The sequence below is a fragment of the Scyliorhinus torazame genome, chromosome 4 (assembly GCF_047496885.1).
Source record: "Scyliorhinus torazame isolate Kashiwa2021f chromosome 4, sScyTor2.1, whole genome shotgun sequence".
NCBI classification, from domain to species: domain Eukaryota; kingdom Metazoa; phylum Chordata; class Chondrichthyes; order Carcharhiniformes; family Scyliorhinidae; genus Scyliorhinus; species Scyliorhinus torazame.
In genome coordinates, this window is record NC_092710.1 from 24630371 (window position 1) to 24643781 (window position 13411).

Sequence of the window (13411 nt, forward strand, 5' to 3'; positions counted from 1 at the left end):
TTATCACGTCTGTTTTACACGCAGCCGGTCCTGGGTTCGAGCCCCAGTGGGATCATTGCTGCTATTGGACAAGGAGTTGGCAACATTTAAGAAGCGTGCATCATGATCCTTACTTGTGAGTTATTAAATGTTCATTTTCTTAACCATTATTTACCCAAAGGTCCACTACTTTGTTCACCAACAAATATATTTCGAAATTTCCCAACTATTGCTCTTTATCTCGTGATCCTTTCCCATCTCAAACCCCCTTTGCATCCTGTCCCTGCCCCAACTTTCCCACCGACCGGTTTCCATTCGCCAATTTCTCACTCACGTTCTGTATTTGGTTCTATGGGGGTCCGATCTGTTAATCGCGATTCTCTCCTTTTCTAAACACCCATTAACCTTCACCACATCAACAGACAGCCATTCTCTGTCTAATTCCTTTATATGAGAACATCGAAAGAAGATTTCTTGGGCATTATAGTGGTGAGTTCTTTAAATCCATCACACCCCGATAAATCCGCAATTTCAGATGATAAATAAACAAGCGCTCCATAATATAAGCTCCAATTAAATTCCCATGAAACTGGGTGTGGTGTGGATTTCTGAATCTTGCAGTCCAGTGGTGCAGGTGCACCCACAAAGCTGTTTGGAAGGAAGCTCCATGAATTGGTCCCAACAAGAGTGAGTGAGTGATGATATCAGTCCAAGTGAGAATGGGACACATCACATGTTTCCCATGTGTCCCTAGTCCGACCCTCGGTTTGTGAAGTTCTCGTTCTCCAGATGGAGAAATTCCAACAGATCGCCGGAGGAACAGGATTTTCCAGCGGACGGTTAAGGAAGCAAAATCCAGGGCATCGGCCCTGTTCCCCATGTGTAGTTCTAGTTGGTCTGATACCCCGGACACTACTACTCTCTTATTTTTCTTTTCTTTTATAAATTTAGAGTGCCCAATTATTTTTTTCCAATTAAAGGGCAATTTAGCACGGCCAATCCACCTAACCGGCATATCTTTGGGTTGTTGGGGTGAAACCTACGCAGACACAGGGAGAATGTGCAAACTCTTCACAGAGACTGCACCCGGGTCCTCGGCACTGTGGGCAGCAGTGCTGAACAGCAGTGGTCAGCAGTGCGCCACTCTACTGCCATAAGACTGCCACTCTCGGGCACGGCTCCACCCTCACCCTCGCAACCTCGCGGCATGAAGGCGGTCCAGAACCCAACAAGTCTCGGGTTACCCAGAACATGCGGGCGTGTTTGGCTGAGCCTCCCTGGCACCGTTACCCTTTATCCTCCACCTCCGCGAAGAACCTGCTCATTCAAATTCTGGTTCTGTAGTGCTCTGTACACTAATTTAAACTGCATGAGGCATAGCCTTGCGCAGGATGAGGTGGAGTTGGCCCTGCTCAGTGCTTCCAGATTCCCTCAAACCACTTCATTGCCGAGTTCATCCTTCAGTTTTGCCTAGATCCGTCCAGTGGTGTCCTTGCTCTTTCCAGCAGTCGTCAGTACTGTCCATGTTTATTAGCTCCTGCAGTAAAGGGTCCCTCGGGCCGATAGGGCACCTCGTCGTCTCCCTGTGGAGAAAGTTGATTACCAGCTGGTTCCATGGTGTAGTGGTTATCACGTCTGCTTTACATGCAGCAGGTCCTGGGTTCGAGCCCCAGTGGCATCAGTGCTGCTATTGGACAAGGAGTTGGCAACGTTTAAGAAGCGTGCACCATGATCCTTACTTGTGAGTTATTAAATATTTACTTCCTTACCCATTATTTAGGGGCTGGTTTAGCACACTGGGCTAAATTGCTGGCTTTGAAAGCAGATCAAGGAAGGCCAACAGCGCGGTTCGATTCCCGCATCAGCCTGCCCGAACAGGCGCCGGAATGTGGCGACTAGCGGCTTTTCACAGTAACTTCATTGAAGTCTACTGGTGACAATAAGCGATTTTCATTTCATTTGAGGTGCCAGAGTTCCTGTCCAGTTCATCTGTAAATTCGTCCAGAGTCGCGTGTCTGTCCCCGATGTAAACATTCCTGATCGCGACCGTCCCGCCATCCTGTCTCCATTTTTTGAAGGTGGCGTTGAGCATCTTTAGCGGGTATTTGTGGTTGCCACGGTGAGGGCTCGGAGAGTCATTTCTTTGCAGGAAGGAGGCTCCAGTCTCACCCATTCCAAGTTGGGTTCTGGTATCCATCCCTCACCCTCTCGGCTGTGGCTGCCCAGTAGTAGTGACGAATGTGATATAAAATAGTTACTTTAGAGATATTAGTTACTGTAATGTAGAGATAGGCCAGTCTCATTCTGGTGAGTTCACAGACAAAGGATTTCAGACCGCATGGCAAAGCAAGAAGAGGTGTGTCCACCATAGGAGGAGAAAAGGATGCTGGGTAATAGGGGCCAGAGGAAGGGATTGGAAGTGAGCCAATCAGAATGTCTGACTAGGTCAGGAGGGGTATAGGCTGACCTATGGGAATCGTGTATGTGAAACTTGATACCATTTGAATGGATTTGCAGAGATCCCTTTGTCTCTTTGTTCATTCGCTTTCCGGGATGTAGGAGACTGGATGTGTCCTATGCTTCTGTGAAATGAAACAAGCTTGCAAGCTAAATAAAATAACTAATGCTGTACCTGCAAATCCATCTCGACTTTTATTGAGGCCAGACTGACGGGTAAAGAAATTTGGGATTTGTCATTTGGTGCCGAAAACCCGGGATTTCTCAAGACGGTTCTGACCAACTGCGAAATCAGAATTAGACTGATTATGAACAGGAGGATGGGGAAAAAGGGCCCACAATGTAAAGCTTGAAAATGACCACACATTGATTTTCCCCTCTTCTTATCGTCTGATTAGTCTGGTCACTCGCGGTTGGTACGGAAAGATCGTCTCGACGAAATCAAAGGTCAGTCTGGGGATTAGAAAATTAATTGATGGGATTTCATATTGTTGATTCGGCTTGGGTTAGGTTTTGGGTTGATGAGACATCTAAAATGATGATTCAATTCCAAGTATAAGTGTTTAAGGGCTGATGTGACTTCAGTAGTGAAGGTTCAGTCCAGTATAAGTGTTTTTATGGCTGATGTGACCTCAGGATTAGGGTTCAGTTCAATGAGTGTTTTTAAATCTGAAGATGATTCAATTCCATGTGTGAGTGTTTTAAATCTATAGTTTATTAAGCTAAAAAATTGTACCCTTGGACTGTAGTGGCGAAAAACGCAGTTCTGAGGATGAGTTGAGATTGTGGGGAATTGCTTGGGTAAATTTCAAGACAAGAGCATCCTGTCTTGAAAGCTGGATGCTGCATATTGGTTGAAGCAGAAGTCTCTCAAAGGGTTAACAGCAGCAGCCAAAGTTAAAGACGACAGACAGTGCTTCTCACTCAGGCCTTGAGATAACAGCAGCAGCCTGTAGTGTAATCGGATACCTTTCCTTTGAGTCAGTGAACTCCAGCAAAGTTACGTTTTGAATTAATTAAAGGAAACCAGTGGGTTTCTCCACCTCTTTGATAAAAGTTATTATTTTCGAAAGCAATTGATTGAAATTGCCAGAATCTTAAGTTTTACTTACTTGAAATAATGTTTATCTCATTTTATTTGTGAATTAATAGAAACTTAAAGAAGATCACTGACACCATTTTAAAAAGTGTAAATCTGGAGATGATAGTTGACTTTGCCAACATTTTTGTGAATGTAAGAAAAACTTGTTGAAAGAAAAATTGTTAAGATAAAGAATTAATTAAGTTGTAAATGTTATACAAGTTGTGTTGAGCAAATCGTAAATTTAGTTCTGAGTTGAGATCAGAGCTAAGCTTGCAAGTTGCAGTAATTCAATTTGAATTTTCAAACATTTTTAAGTTTTAAAAGAACACTGTTAGAACCTTTTCAATCATTTTGCCAAGAAAAAAAAAACAAAAAAACGCGCAAGTAGAGACAGGAAAGTCTCGGGTCAAACAAAAGATGAGCTACGTAGTTCAATGGCTGGCCTTGAATTGACAGAAAATGATTAATTTAATAATTTAAAAATGTCAGTAAAAGTTTTGACTGCACCTGTAGCATTGTCTGCACTAATTCCAGAACCACCAGAGTATAATAATTTATATCCAGTTACTGCTCCCCAGATTCCAATCATGCCAGTAACTCCAGCCCTTTTTCGTTGATAGTGTGGGTCCTGATTTACCATCTTCACGATCAGTAGAGAAAGAGGAGCTCTGTTCCGCAAGCCCAGTTAGCTCTAGGACCAGATCTCGGACAGCAAGAGAAGGGCTTGATCATAACCAGAAACAATTAAGCATACCAACTAAATCCCTCCAAACCAAGGGGAAACCGCAAATTTCAGATCAAAGGGAGCTGCAACAGATGATTTTGAAGAGAAAGAACTCCCTCTAGTGACAGGGAGGGACGAAGAACCAGAGGAAATAGCTAGAGTGCCCCCTGGTGAGACTCGGAGACAGTTGCCGATTAGGAAGATACCGATCACTTGAATTATGCTAGCCACGCCGCACTTCAGCAAGCCCATGCGTTAGACGACGCTAGGCGGGCACAGATCCTGAATGCGTTGAATAGCACATTTCAAAAGCCCATAAATATTTCTGCTATCTTAGACCTAAAACCTAAGAAGACTGAAGAGCCAGAGGAATTTCTGGAGCGTTTTAATGAAATCTACTGTGGGCAGTCAGGCGACTTGCTGTATCAAAATGGTCAGAATTCCCCTCAATATTGTGCTATGTTAATGCATTGCCTACTACCTTCCGTGGCTACTGCTGTGAAATGTAATAACATGAATTGGACAGAGAACGACCCTTCCCAGATGGCAAGGGCAGTCAGATTTTATTGGAAGGAGGGTGTAGGCCAGGAAGGAGGCTCAGTTACAAAGGTTAAGACTGAGTATGTAATGAAAAAGGATGATCTGCGACCCCAACAAGCAGCAGAAATGGTAATTTACCAGCAGGAGCCCCAATATTGTGACTTTGGGTGGGTGGATCAGCGAGGGGGAGGAGTTCAAACCCACCCAAAGGGACCCTCATCTGCTTTTTATGGCCCACTGTATACACCAACTGCTTTACAACCGCCGCCCCCTCTGAGGGGCCATTGGTCTACTGGGAGAAGAGGACGGGGCAGATATAGAGGGAGCAATGCATGTTTTAATTGCGGCCGTGCAGATCACTGGCAACAGGAATGCCCCTTTAAAAGACAGGCAGCAGAAGGAGGGGGTACCCACCAAGGGGAAGACAGACGAGATACACTGACTTCTCCCAGGCAAACCCTATCCCAACACAGGATTGACTAGCTAATTTAGTCATAAGGACTCTCCAATCGGACAGGGAACCTATTATCTCTCTGCAGATAGGAGATTAACATCACTCATTTGTAAACGACACTGGAGCAGCCATGTCTTCTGTGCAATCAGAATTTCGACTACCACTATCCGACCACACGCTGCAATTGTCAGGGTTCCAAGGACAGGTGTGTGAGTATCCTATTTCTGAACCTGTGACAGTCACTTACGAGAATAAGTCTGCAGATCATCAGTTTGTAGTGACTACTGGATTGGACTGTAACTTGTTGGCCCGAGATTTACTGTGTATCTTCCAGCTACAGCTAGAGTGCGGAGACGAAGGGGTAATGGTCCAATCATGGAGGATGAGACAACAGTGCTATATTTCTATCACCCCCAGTGGTGGACGTTAGACATTGAACATTCACTGCATCACGTTACCCTGGCCTATGACAGAACCGGACAAAACAGGGAGTTGGAGGACAAATACCGGCCATTAATTGGGACCGAATGGCCAGTCAAAGGTACAGCCACAGTCACGGGAAAAGAAGGTACAGCCGATTTTGTTACAATACCACCGCATTTATGGCCACAGTCAGCTTCGGTAAGCCCTCATATTACACGTCAGGTCCACGACCAGTACCATGCCAGGGATCTGGGGCAAATGGTAAGGAGGGTAGTGGATCATTCGGATCCAACAGACTACGCACTTCAAGTCATGCCGGATGGCACTTCCATAAAATATTTTGAGGTCCCTGAAACAATTAACACTCGACTGCAGCATCACTGGGGACATGATGTTTTGGAATATGTCAATCCACAGGTCCGGGCGGAATACCCATCACAAGTGGGAAAGACAAATGTTACACCTATTAAGGTAACGATTAAGGATCATGTAAAGCTACCTTCCATTCGGCAATACCCCCTGAGATCCCAAGCTGCTCCGTCTATAGACAAATTAATCCGAGAGCTGTTGCAACAGGGCATTTTGGTCCCTTGCCAATCAGAATGTAACACTCCCATACTTGCTGTGCCTAAACCAGCCAAACCAGACCAGTACCGATTAGTACAGGATTTACGTTCAATCAATGCCATCGCATAGCCGTTACATGCTCTCACTCTCCAACAGGATATTACGGTGTATAGCTCCCACTCGGTCATCGCACTACTGAGGCAACTGCAGACTCAGCATCTTACCGCAGCTCGTCAGAATAGGTATGAGATATACCTTTTGAACAATCCACGTCTGACATTTAAACACTGTACCACTATCAATCCAGCCTGTTTTCTTAGTGGTCCCCCTGTCCATGAAGACGCACCTGGCCACGACTGTTTAGCCTTGATTCAGGAAACTACCACAATAAGGGACGATTTGAGTGACATTTCGTCAGAACAACCTGACATGATTATGTGTGGTCAAATATCCCACCGGGGTTTAGTTAATGACTTACTGCAGGCCCTCCTTATGCCCGCACAGATTTCCGTTATTAAATGCGCTGCCCACACAAATGGTAAGACCCCAGTTGACATTGGTAATGAACAAGCAGATTGTGCAGCGCGGACAGCCGCGCAAATTCAGCAAGTGATGGTGCCTAAAATGTTAAGTCAGACTAAATGATCTACTATAAATATGTCTGCTTCTGACAAGTCAATGCCAACCATCCAAGACGTCATGAGGTTACAGGAGGATGCTCCTGAGAGTGATAAACAAATGTGGAAGTGGTTAGGTTGTACATATGATTCTGTTTCCTCTTTATGGACCACGCCAGCACATCAGACTTGTATGTCTGAGGTACTGGCTTTATGGGTCATCGAATGTGTACACTTTGCAACTCATTGTGGGGCTCGGGGGACTAGTGATTTGTTGCTGGACACTTGGTGGCACCCTAAAATGCAGGGGTTGGCCCAGAGTATCAGTAATCGGTGTTTGATTTGTCAGCAATATAACACCGGAAAAGGTATCCCTTGTGGGATGGGGCAAACCCTGTTGCCCAATGGTCCCTTTGAGACGCTCCAGGTGGATTACATTGAGTTGGAAAGGTGTCAATGTTATAAATATGTTTTGGTCATTGTGGATGGGTTCAGCAGATGGGTCGAGGCGTATCCGACTACCGATAATAAAGCTGCTACTGTGGTTAAAGTTCTGATGCGGGAAATCATTCCCCGGTACGGTATACCAGCTCAATGAGTTCTGATAACGGGTCTAATTTTCTTGGACAGTTTAACCTGCCTCCCTTCCCCAGCGCTATTTTACAGGTGTGGAGCATGATGGGGTGGCTACGCACCGCCTGTGTAATCTTCGGCCTCACCTCGCTTGGAGTGTTATTGGCGATGGACATGGAAAAGGGGAATATTATATATTTTTGTAACCCCAACCAATCTACAAGGATATATCACCTATGCAAAGGTGATGTTCTTCGCTGCCCCCATATACGAGGACATGGTATCGACTCATGGAAGGTCGTCAAAGTTAAGGAGAATGCAGGAGTCATGAAGCAATTGCACCGGTCCCGGCGATGGGAAGGGAACATTACATGGACATTGCCTTGTTTTTGGAGTACATGTAAATTTGATTTTGGATGTGTTAAGATTGGTGCGATAAAGGTAACATCAGTCCGTCAGGAGAGCGTAGGAAGAGGCTATGAGAGCAAGAGAGGGACTAGAGAGAGGACGGGGCGTGTGAGAAGGGAAGTACAGCTAGAACGTAGGTTATCGGGAGATACACTTAAGTTAGTTAAAGGCCAAACTGAGGAAAACCTGGGTAGTATGAATCTCTTTTACCAGATTTACCACCGCTTGTATGGCCACGGACGGGTTGTCTGCTACCCGGACCCCGCAGCGGTGTCTAGGTTATTTTCTGTTTCACCGCTTTGGGGCACTCCCCAAACGGTGGTTCATTGTCAGCGTTCCGAGCCATTGCCCGAGCAAGTCACTCTTCCTTACGATCCGGGTTCAGCACCACCGGCTATTTGCCTTCCCCTTCCTCGGGATAATTCCCATTCACAGTATGATAGGCTGCAATGGTGGAGGGCATATATACCTAACCACTTCACTCTCAATAGGGATTCCCGGTCATACGAGAATTGTTTCAGCAGTGAAGGATACGGCTGTTTGCTGGTAGAGGTGGAAACGAATATAACATGTCTGTTCCCCACCTGTACGGACAGGAGGTGCCATATCACCCAGGCGTCTGGCCAATGCGTTTGTTACAACACCACTTGCGTTCCATTGAACGCCGGCCTCCAGCTCCTTTGTGGCTGGGGGAATGTCTCTCATATCACTGTTGGGACGAGGGCTTTCCGCATTGCTAGGCGGCCCGAATGGGCGTTTCGAAGCTAGATAAACTGGGAGGTGTGGGGGGTTCCTTGGCTGTCGGCAATAGGAATTATTTTATTTGTGGCCTTACCATCTTGGGAAATGAAACCTTGGGAGCCCTCGGGGAAATAACCAAGGAATTGTCTCAGCTATGGTTGTTTGCAATGCAGAACCGGTATGCTCTTGACTATCATCTGGCCCGTGAGGGTGGGGTATGCGCCATAGTGCAGGGCAAGTGTATCATGGGAGTTCAGGACTTGACCGCTAACATCACTAAATTTATGGATCACATACGGGATCACCTGGACGGAATGCAGGATCCTGGCGCTTGGGGTAACTGGGGATTTGGAGGTTGGAAGGACTGGTTGATAAATATGGCCATGTATTTAGTGGTGGCTATCGGCTGCATCTTTGTGGGCCCAGCCATCCTTAAATGTGTGTTGGGTAGAATGCGGGGTGCACTGGAACAGATCAACGCCCCTAAAATCTTAGCTGTCAAAATCCATGAGGGTGCAGCAGATGAAGGGGGGCTACGCCAGGAATTGGAAATGCAGTGACAGATCTTTTTAGATGAGGAACCGTAGCTATGGATTGGATAGTTCGGTTATCATGGAATGATAAAAGGAGGGAATGACGAATGTGATATAAAATAGTTACTTTAGAGATATTAGTTACTGTAATGTAGCGATAGGCCAGTCTCATTCTGGTGAGTTCACAGACAAAGGATTTCAGACCGCATGGCAAAGCAAGGAGGAGGTGTGTCCACCATAGGAGGAGAAAAGGATGCTGGGTAATAGGGGCCAGAGGAAGGGATTGGAAGTGAGCCAATCAGAATGTCTGACTAGGTCAGGAGGGGTATAGGCTGACCTATGGGAATCGTGTATGTGAAACTTGATACCATTTGAATTGATTTGCAGAGATCCCTTTGTCTCTTTGTTCATTCACTTTCCGGGATGTAGGAGACTGGATGTGTCCTATGCTTCTGTGAAATGAATCAAGCTTGCAAGCTAAATAAAATAACTAATGCTGTACCTGCAAATCCATCTCGACTTTTATTGAGGCCAGACTGACGGGTAAAGAAGTTTGGGATTTGTCAGTAGTATTGCAGGTTGTGCAGGGCCAGGCCATCCATGTGTTTCCTCCTTTGCAGTGTTGACTTGGGGGATCCTTGGGTTCTTCCCCATAGCCAACCCCCCACCTCCACCCCCGCCCGCACACAAGCACCATGACCATTTTGTCTATCCCTTGGAAAAAGGCCTTGGGGATCTAGATCGGTATGGATCGAAACAGGAAGAGGAACCTTGGCAGTACATTCACTTTGATCACCTGCACTCTCCCCACCAGGGAATGTGGTAGTGTATCCAACTTCTTTCGGTCCTTTTTTACTGCCTCCAGCAGACAGGTGAGATTCCAGTTGTGGATCGGTGTCCAGTCATGGGCGATCTGGATCCCCAGGTAGCGGAATTTGCTTTGGGATAGATTGAATTGTCGGCGGCCCAGCCCTATCCCTCCCCCACCCTCGGGTTCACTGGGAATGCCTCGCTCTTGCCCAGGTTGAGTTTGGAGCCGGCGATGGCCCCAAACTCTTGCAGGAGCTCCATGATTGTTTCCAGGCCATCCTAGGGGCCTGCGGCGTAGAGCAGCAGGTCATCCGCATAGTGTGAAACTCTGCTCTCTGCATTCTCTTCGGATACCCCTCCAGTTCTTTGTGTCCTACAGGTAAATCACCCGGGGTTCGATTGCCAGGGCGAACAAGAGTATCCCTGCCTTGTAGCCCCTGTGTAACTGGAAGTAATCATAGATTCTGCTGTTCGTCCGAATGCTCGCCCTGAGGGCGATGTACAGGGGTGAACCCCTGTCCAATCCCAAACCACTCCAGTACCTCAATGAGATACTTCCATTTGACTCTGTCAAATGCCTTTTCTGTGCCAGAGAGATGATCACGTCTGGTATTCTCTCCGTGGGCAGGGTCTTTGTTACATTCATCAGCTGGCTGATGCTCGCACTTAGCTGTCTACCCTTACAAAGCCCATCTTGTCCTCTGCGACCTCCTCTGGCCCGCAGTTCTCCAGTATCTTCGCGTCCACATTTAGCAGCGAGCTGGGTCTGTATGATGCGCATTCTGTCGGGTCTTTGGATTTTTGGGGTGTCATGACCTGTGTTAGGGTCGCAGGCTGGGTGCATCGCGCTCGTGAGTCCCCGAACATTTCGTGTAGGTGTGGGGCTCGGGCTGGTGTGAATATTTTATACAAACCCACCTGGAACTCACCGCCCTCCCCGCCTGCATGGAGCTGAAGCTCTCCATGACCTCACCCAGTCCGATTAGTGCTTCCAGCTCTCCTCACCTATCATCCCAAGACTGGCATGTCCAGTGCATTGAGGAACCATTTCATCCCCGCCCCCGTGTTGTGGGGTTCGGAAGTGTACAGTCATTGGTAGAAGGTCTGAAATGCTTGGTTGACCTTTGTAGGTTCGGCTACCAGTCTGCCTCTGCTGTCCTTTACCCGTGCGTATATCCCTCGTGGATCCCTGCTTTCTCAGCTGGTGAGCCAAGAGGCGGCTGGCCTTCTCTCCGTGTTCATAGATGGTCCCTCTGGCAGAGGTGGTGCACCGCCTTCCTGGTGGATAGCAGGTTGAAGTCCAATTGCAGCTTTTTCCTCTCCGCCAGAAGCTCTCCAGTCGAGGCCTCAAAGAGTACTTTCTGTCGACCTCCAAAATGGAGTTGAGCAGATGCTGCCTGGCCGCCCTCTCTTCCTTGTGTGCCTTGTGCGCTAATCACCGCTTTCAGTGACTCCCAGAATGTGGAAGGTGAGACTCACCCGTTCTGGTTGTCAGTGCTGAGTCGCCTATGGCAGAAGACCTTATTGGCCAAAAGGCCAGTGTCCAACCTCCACTTGGGGCATTGGTCCCGGCCCACCTTCAACTTCACATCCATGTAATGTGGAGCACAGTCAGAGATAACTATCACGGACTATTCCGCCCTTACTATCTCCGGAAGCATCGATTGCCCCACTGCAAAGACTACGATCCGGATGTATACTTTGTGCACCGGCAAGAAAAACGAGAATTCCTTCTCATCGGGGTGTAGGAGTCGCCGGGGCCTACTGCCCCCATCTACTCCATGAATACCCCCGTTCCCTAGCCGTGTCTGTCTTTGTCCCCGTTCTGGGGTTCGATCAGTCCATCAATGAGTCCTGTACACAGTTGCAGTTGTCCCCGATGATGGGTCGGTGTGTGTCCGCCTCGGCGATTTCCGCCACGGACTTTTTTATGAAATCTGTGTCATCCGAGTTGGGTGCATACGTGTTAACGAGGACTCCCAGTGCCCCGTCCAGGACACCACTGGCTGAGACATGCTGTTCCCCTGGGTCCATATCTGTACTTGTCACCATAAACACCGTCCTCTTACTAATCAGGATAGCTACCCACTTAGCCCTCGTCCCGTAACAAGAATGATAGAGCTGTCCCAACCAGCCCTTCCTTAGATTCAGCCAGTCCATCTCCCTCAGGTTTGTCTCTTGCAGGAAATACTATGTCGGCTTTTAAACTCCTCAAATGGGTGACGACTCTGGATCATTTCACTGGGCCTTTAAGACCTCTGACATTCCAGGTGACTATCCTGATGGGGGAATCTGTCCCCCCATTCTTGCGGGATCAACCAAACTTGCCCGTTGGACGCGCCCCTGTACTCCAGGGTTTCCCTTTGTTAAGGGCCTGTCCACAATGGCCACGGTCAACGTTCTCACCGTGTGGCTGTGCCTGCGCTCCGGGGTCTCCCTTGATCAAGGGGGCAGCCAAAATGGCTTGCTTAGGGTCCCTTGAAAGGGGCTGTTTGATCCTTCAGCCTGTATCTTATCTGCTGAAGCCCAACCCATTCTTCCCTTCGTGTTCCCTTTGTGTTCATCCCCCCCCCCCCCACCTGCCTCACCCCACCCTGAGGCCCCCCCCACCCTGTGTCGCTCCCTCCCAGACCCACACTCTGCGTTCATCCTCCCTGCCCCTGTTGCACCATCTGGGATGGCCACTTCCAGAATGCAAAATGGACATTTGCAAAGATTGCTGGGAAAAAATGGACAATGTTAAGAAAGCAAGGCAGGCACAGAGCCTGTCTGCCTATTGGAGCCGCAGCTCCCAGGCGGGACTGAAGCTGTAGGCCCATTAGCATATGGATGGCCCATCTCCGGGAACAAAGGGAGATACTGAAGTAACCGATCTGACCCCAGACCTCGCGCCGCCAGTTCCCCGAACCGAAAGCAGAAAACGAAGCCAGGCCAACATGCCACCCAGGACCCGCCCAGCCATCAGGGCTCCCACCCCTTTATTGGTCAGGATCAATGCGAATGATCAGGAAATGGCCCAATTGATTGGGGCCAAGTTCAAGGCCCGCCCAAAAGCACGCGAAGCCCCCTTCGGGTATAAGAAGAAGGCCCCAAGAGAGAATCGCTCTCTTGGACTTGGCGCTCACAGCGGAGAGACCCGTCCACCAGCTACACCAGAAGCAACTAAGTCCAAGGTCAACGCTCGCTACCAGACGGACGACCTTAGTTGTTCCCCTCGACCACTTCGACCCCAGCAGCCTCAGAACCGAACAACGGCCATTGTTCCTCTGACTGAGTGGGCGCCCGAAGCTAAGTATAGGCTTTAGTAGTAGTGATAGTTTAGTCTGTAGTATTTTGTGCATGAGTAGATATTGCTGTGTACGGAAATAAATAGTATTGACTTTGAACTAACGAACTGGTGTACCGAATCTTTGATCAGTATTCGGGTTTGAACCGTGTGGCGGTGTCGAAAGATACCTGGCGACTCTAAAGCAAAACGTAATTAGAATTAAGGAAGGCGAC

The 13411-nt window shown here is 48.1% G+C and overlaps 1 non-coding gene across 1 annotated transcript; it reads left to right on the forward strand.

Moving 5' to 3' along the window:
* The first annotated feature begins 1587 nt into the window (after positions 1 to 1587).
* On the forward strand, positions 1588 to 1660 carry trnav-uac (transfer RNA valine (anticodon UAC)). The gene has a single exon. It is a non-coding gene; the product is annotated as a tRNA-Val (tRNA).
* The last annotated feature ends 11751 nt before the right edge of the window (positions 1661 to 13411 follow it).